The sequence below is a fragment of the Eretmochelys imbricata genome, chromosome 2, assembly GCF_965152235.1.
Source record: "Eretmochelys imbricata isolate rEreImb1 chromosome 2, rEreImb1.hap1, whole genome shotgun sequence".
Classification (NCBI taxonomy): domain Eukaryota; kingdom Metazoa; phylum Chordata; order Testudines; family Cheloniidae; genus Eretmochelys; species Eretmochelys imbricata.
This window is the reverse complement of record NC_135573.1, coordinates 155,663,421-155,670,780: the sequence shown is the minus strand read 5'-3', so window position 1 is coordinate 155,670,780 and position 7,360 is coordinate 155,663,421. Positions and strand designations below refer to the sequence as shown.

The following is a 7,360-nucleotide window of genomic DNA, read 5'->3' as shown; positions in this document are numbered from 1 at the left end:
GAAAACAGATGTTTTCTTCCCTCTAGACACAAATCTTGACTCTGCACTATCTGTATGCTGAGAAAGGGGGACGTACACTACTTTTTATATGTTAATGAGGGATCCTTCCTATGCTTCGATCAGACACCAACCGGTTCTTTCTCTCTGGCTCGCTCACTAACCCGCTATGTTTTTCCTGTTCTTTGGCCTTTACTATTCTTTGCTATCCCACAGACTTGTAACCACAATTAAATTCATATTTCTATACATATAGTTTGATGATTTCTCCAACAATATCTGGTCCTTTGGCTTTTTTTCCACCCAGCATTTTCCAAATTCTGTTTCCTGTCCACAAAAGTTATTTCTCTAATCTTCTCCTTCCCTTGTGCAATGGTTTGCAAGGAACCAACATTCCCTCATGAACCACTCATTTCTCGCCTCTTGACAGTGGACAAGGAAGCATTCCTAAAGGAGTATGTTCTGCCATCATATTCACACGGTGGATCTCAACTCTGATCAATCCACAGTACAGATATAAGAGGCTGAGTCCCGGCACCTTCAGGCTTGGCAGTTCATAGCCCTGGCATCTCTGGGCTTGCTGCAGCAGTTATGAATATAAAATAATTGCTTGAGCTGGCACCTAATTGCTCGAGCCCCAGCACCTCTTTCATTGCAAATTAAGCACAGGGAGAAGGTTACCTGTACGTAGGACCAGCAGAGACAAATTATGATTTATGCAGGCTGGGTAGAATTCTATTCTCTGTTACATAGGTGCAACTTGCATGGAAGAGGTAGGGAGGAGCTTCTCTAAAGAACACATGGCCTACAGAAAGGAATACAGTACTCAGAACCATGGAGTGCAGAGTGCTGTTCCTAGGTCTGTCGCTGCCTAGCCTTTATTTCACCAGCCCCTCTCCTGTTTCCATTTCAGAGTCAAAATGGGCCATGTTCTAATACCCTGCCAACATTGAGCAGTGCCTTACTTTGCCAGTGGTCCCACTGATTTTAATGGGAGTACGTTTGGAATAAGGTACTGTTCATCATGAGTAAGCATGCCAGACTCAGGCCCATGCTAGGAGATTAACTGAGGTACACCACAAAGTTGATAAGCAATGGCAATGTAAAGATGCTTAAAGCTAAAATTACAGCTGGTATAGTAAAAGATGCTTTCAATGCTAGATGAACAGATAAAGATTCTCTCAATAAAACCTCCTGCTTTAGCTGGGGAAGAAAGGACTTGAGTTACATATTACGACATTTTTCTTTTGCATTCCATAGAACTTAGAATACAGTGCCTAGCACATTTCAGGCACTACTGCAGTACACATATATAAAGATAATAAAATAGAGCGGTTCCTGGTTTTATATATTTTTCTGCAACGCTTATTATCTACAAAAATAGATAGATCTGTGTCCAATTCAAGATGGTTACAACATGCACACAAAAGAGCTGAGAAACACTTGTGTTTCTAAATAGCTTACCTCTTCAAAAAGAACAATGTTTATTGAGATAAACAATGAAAGGGTGGTTGTTTTTAGATCACTATGGCTAGGGTGACCAGATAGCAAGTGTGAAAAATCGGGACAGAGGGTGGGGGGGGTAATAGGAGCCTATATAAGAAAAAGACCCAAAAATCGGGACTGTCCCTATAAAATTGGGACATCTGGTCACGCTAACTATGACTAATGTCAGGAAACAGCTGGTAAGTAATATTAGGTAATCACATACACAGGCTGCAAACTGGGAACATTATGCCTAACATACCTGCTATACTTTTATTCCCCCTCCCCATTCGTTTATTCAAAGCTGCCGCTGGGATACTGGCTTCTGTACATCAGAAACCGTTAAGAAAAGCAGCATGAATCATCATCTTTTGCTTGTGTTATTTTAACTTAGTCACTCAAGTGCAGTTCTCCTAGGACAGTAACAATACAAGGAAAATGTGTTGTGGGTTGGTTTTTTCCCCTGAGATTTGGGATGTATATGGACTCTTTAGAATTCCTTTCATTTCAGCTCATACCAAATGAAAAGCAGCCAGTTCAGTGATAATATTGCTTCTAAGTTTAATCTATCCATTTCTTGAACATTTCCAATTGGTCTGTCTTTTAATAGTTTATGCAGAATATAAGTAGGAATTCAATTTTTATTTTTTGATGACTAATGTTTTAGATCACTATCACTACTAATCAAGTAGTTGTGGCCGAGTGGTTAAGGCAATGGACTAGAAATCCATTGGGGTCTCCCCACGCAGGTTCGAATCCTGCTAACTACGGAAGCACTGATGTGTTGCCCTTGCTGCTGTCTTAGTGCCCGGGCCAGATCTGGTCTCACGGTTGGTGAGCCTGGCTAGCTCAGTTGATAAAGCATCAGACTTTTAATCTGAGCGTCCAGGTTTCAGGTCCCTGGTCAGGTGTTGAACTATTCCCCAAGATCATAAAAGTCTATGCCTTTGGGGGAGGGATAGCTCAGTGGTTTGAGCATTGACCTGCTAAACCTAGGGTTGTGAGTTCAATCCTTGAGAGGGCCACTTAGGGATCTGGGGCAAAAATTGGGGATTGGGCCTGCTTTGAGCCGAGGGTTGGACTAGATGACCTCCTGATGTCCCTTCCAACCCTGATATTCTATGATAATATTGATGTTTATTTTTAAGCATGTTTTTTTTTCTATTTAAATTATCCTAGTTGCAGAAAACATGGGGGGGGGGGGAATCATCAGACAATGGGGAGTTAGACCACAAGTATTTACTGACAGTAGACACAGATTCAAACAGTTAAAGCTTTATAGCCACTATAACATAAATTGTGAACATCACATGTCAAAACACAAAGTAAATATCCTTAAATCACATTCTTAGAAGTTCCCAACAGCATTTTTCAGATCTGTACATTTTTATCATCCATCGGAATATTTTTTTTTGTCTGTTTGCGTGTGTACGGTGAGATCAGCATTTATTGACGTTTAACAATAAAAATCAAATCTTCCCAAATGTAAGTACAAGTTATTTCACCGGACCCTGTGACTTTTGTAGGCTACAGGTGGCATCTCAAGCTACTGAAATCTTGACTACAGTATTCGTGATCATACTGAAAATACGGGCTTTTTCAGAACTAAAGGAGGAGGCAACTTTCATTGTCGTTGTTTATTTGTTGAAGGAAATTGGGATTTTGAAAAGCCCTTACATGACTTAGGAGCACAAGTCTGATTGAAAGTCAATGTGAGCTGTGCTTGTTAAGTCACTTAAGTCCTTTTGAAAATCCCACCAATATCTCAAACCTAATTTAGGGTTTCAGCAGTGCTTTCCTGTGGGCTTGGTGTAAACTGGCGAGAAGGCTTGTGCGTCTCAGGATAATGCTTCCTTGGTCCTAACAACAGATATGCTGGGAATGGCAGAGTGTAAAGAAGTTCACTCAGCACAGGAGCGCCTGCTCATGGTCAAGTCTGGGAATTAGCATTTGCCTCAGCGGCCACCCCTTTCCGTCTGTTGCTCCATCACTGTGGTGGTCTCTCTTCCTGCAACTTGGCCACCCAGCCAGGTCACAACTTAATCCACCACTTCTGGGGTAAGAGAGAGTCCAACCCGGCCATAGTCCAGTGACCTTACAGCACGTCTTCCATCTGTCTTTAGGCTCCCTGTCTGGGCTCCTTACACCCCACTTTCCTCAGTAATTGGTAGGGAAACCCAGGCCCATCCTGTACTCTGGGCTCCAGTCCAGGGACCGGGTAGGTGGCAGCAAAGGGCTACTCCCTCAGACTCCTTGCTGCCTCCCTAGACCACTTCCTATATCTCGTAGTCCCCCAGCAGTGACTGCAGACTCTCTCCCTGCAGCCCTTTTCTACTGCAAACTCCCTGGCTTTACAATCACCACCCAGCCCCTCCCCAGCTGGCCTTCATTATCAATTATGCCTGGCTTGCTCACGCTCTCTCTCACAAGTGCTGCCAGACATATTAATTGACCTCTCAGGCCCACATGAATCCCTCTGGGGCCTGAGTCACCCCATCAAATAGAGAGAGAGTCTGACTCCCTCCATCCTGACCACAGACAGTGCTCTTGCTGCTTCAGCATTCACTCTCTTGAGAATAAATTCTGCCAAATTTACTTCACATTATGCCAAATTATTTCCACTGGCTCTGAGATTAAACACTGTCACTTTGCCATCATCCATCATTTGTTAGCTGACATAAGGTTATCATTTCTCTTTCCACAGAAAACTTAAGACTGCTCTCAAATATAAGTCCCAGTCACAGCCCTGGACAAGCTTACCAGGCTGCTGTGTTTGTCCCCACATGATGGAGCTGTGTGATTTTAAGCTCCCCTGGTTCTGGGTAGGCTCCAGTCACTGGGCACAGAGTATCTGGTACCCCTTCTCTGAAGTGGGCAATCACATTCCAGCTATCCTATCCCCAAGACCAGGGTTGAACTCCACAAGACAGCCCAGGCGCTTAAGTTCACCCTTTCCAGAGCTCCACTCTCATGGGTACTCTGCTTTCTACTTTAACCCTTCAGGGACAGTTGATAGCAAGACCTTGCAGACAGATTTCTAAACCAAACACTCTTCACTTTTAAACAGTATAATGGATACACAAATCCATGCAAAATAAGAAACCCTATATGCAATTCCTTACCTCAGTTTCCTCAGCACTCAAGTGTTCTTTGGGATTTGGTTAGTGTTCTTTCAGAGTCCCGATTCTACAGTCCCCTCTCTTGGACCTAACTCCTCCACCTTGGAGTCTCCTCTCACTCCTGCCCCAAGCTCCCTTTTTGTTTCCTCTAGTTCAGAAAGCATGCCCCCTCTTTCCTTTGCCATCTCTGTATTTTTAAAAGCCAGCACTAACACTGTGGTTCTTTGTACCTTCTCCTGGTGTTTTGTTTGTTTTTTCCATTCTCTTCTCCTCTGCAGACAAGCTGGAGAGAGCTGGTTTTACCTAAGTTGCAACAACGGCATTGTTCTGATAGGACAAGGCTTATTCAGCTGTTGATTGTCGTTGACAACCATCCTATTCAGAGAGAGACCCCCAGGCGCCAGTCCCCCTTGCCTTGCCACAAGTAGTATGATGCAAAAATACAGTAAAGACAACTGTAAGGCATAAGCATACTGAGAGTTCATAACATCAAAAAGAATTCATAAGCTGTACATAGAGGGGTCCCCCAAACGATCACTGCCCCCAAGATAAAAATCTGCACAAATCCTATGCAGGCACCTACTCAGGGGGAAAGGGATTTTCAAAGAGAGGGCTGGGCCTGGCCAGACTCAGGATGCAGAATGGATATAGGCAAATAACACAGCCATTGGCACAGGCACCTTCATCCTATTTTCAAAACTGTAAGACGGCCACGCAGGCTAATTTAGGTAGTTGTCATACAGGGTGGCGTTTGCCAGGAGGCACAGGAGGAGATTGTCTCCATTTGAACATCTATTACACATCAAAAGAAGTAGAAGCAGCTGGTGAGAGCACAGGAGGACAATGAACAAGCATTAAGACTGAGTTTGTGCCATCAGACCATGTAGAAGTTCTGTGCTGTGGCAGAGTTCCCATCTGTCAGCACAACCCACGTCTCCCAGAGGGTACCTGCACTGCATAAGGTGGCCTGCAAACCATCAGAAAACCTGTTTGTTCCTGGCTGTCTGGAGTACCAAGAGGATTTCGCTGCTGTGATGGCCCAGTACCAGGGGCCTGGTGCAACTCCTTCATCCGAGAGCACTCACGACTCCCAAGACTGAGATGAGAGCAAAATCCAGGCCAGCCTGCTGCTGGGTGAATGATGTCAAAGCACCATTTGCACCTAAACTCATATGCATTTGTACAGTCCCTCAGCATCTTGCCAGAGTAAATCCTCTCATTTACAGGACACAGAGGCTTCTCCTGCCCGCTGGACTCTTCCAGTCCATTCCCAGATCCCTGCAGAGAACTGCAACAGGGCCTAAAGAATCACCGGCTCTATCAGCGGGAGAGCCTTTGACATCCTTGAGACACAGATCAGGGGCCTCCACCAGGCTAATGGGACACTGATGGTAGATCAGTGAGGCATCACTACTCCTAGGAGTCGATGTCACTCTCACAGAAGTCTGTGACATTCCCCCCTACCCCACCCCCATTTTTTCCAAATTCAGAACATTGACATTCCAAAAATTGTGAGCAATTCTATAGTTGTTTGGAAAAAATGTCAGAGCAGGGGATGGATGAGATGGGAATTTCACCTCAGTGACAGGGAGGTTGTCATGGAAATAGGGGCAGGGCAGAACATCTAGTTTCTGCAAGCGATTATCATTGATCGTATCTTACGCTAAGCTTATGTAATCAAGATGGCAAAATACTCGCCAATTTACTTTTCTGTCTCGGTCATGACATCAGCAGGCAGCATCTCTTTCAAAAGTTCCAGAGTGATCTTCTCTGGACATGTACAGAGCATATAGTCCAAGAGTCAACAGCATGAGCATGGCTCAGGATTCAAATCAGGGGTTTTTGTCTGTATGTTTCCATTCAGTGTATGGCTCCCACTATCTGACTGGAAAGAGAAGCTGCGTAAGGCCTTGCCTTGCCCTAATCCCCATTCTCTCCCACCTTCCCCAACTCCAGAAATCTCACTAAAAGGTGGGAGAACACCAGGGCTACCGATGGTGGGGGAACCAAAAGGGGCAGAAACATTAAAGCGCTGCCTTGGCAGTGCTTTAAAGTCAGCTGTACGGGTCAGTGCCGGTGGCCACTTTTTACCAATATGCTGTACCGGCCCATACTGCCTTACTTTCACCCCTGGAGAACACTATAGTTAATACGTTTACTGTGTCCAGAGATGGCCAGTGTGAAATCAGGAACTAGTGTCTTTTTCATAGGAAACCAAAAGAAGCTGGTGAAAAAGATACACTGCGGGCACAATGGCAAATTTCTTCTTTCCCTGTCCTTCATTCCCTCCCCCCCCGCCCCACGCACGACTAAACTGTCTTTAATATTCCCAGATTTCTTCCATCTGTGGCCCAATGATGAGATTTATATTGTGTCCCCATTTCAATGTTCCTTGCACGTAGCTTGCAAAAGAGGTGACTCTCTGAGACTCATGTACCATGACTGCTATGGGGGAAGGACGAGAGGCAAGAGTGGGCAGTGCAACTGAATGGCACACAAATCTCTTTTCAAAACTCCGGCAATATCAACAGACACAAAAACTGTCTACACATCCACAAAGAGCTGTATGTTCTCTTTTCTAGCATAATTTTCAGCCAGCCTGTGTGCATCTAGGTCTTGGAAAATACACACGGATGAGTCAGCATGTGGCTAAAGGTTGAACTATGTGAAAGCAGGGATCTCTGAATATTTGGCCCTAATTATTCAAAACTATGATTTGATTGGCTGAATACGCCACGTTGGTGATACCAGACCTATCT

At 44.6% G+C, this 7,360-nt stretch overlaps 1 non-coding gene across 1 annotated transcript; it reads left to right on the top strand.

The window, feature by feature from the left end:
• The first annotated feature begins 2,170 nt into the window (after positions 1 to 2,170).
• TRNAS-AGA (transfer RNA serine (anticodon AGA)) lies at positions 2,171 to 2,252 on the top strand. The gene has a single exon. It is a non-coding gene; the product is annotated as a tRNA-Ser (tRNA).
• The last annotated feature ends 5,108 nt before the right edge of the window (positions 2,253 to 7,360 follow it).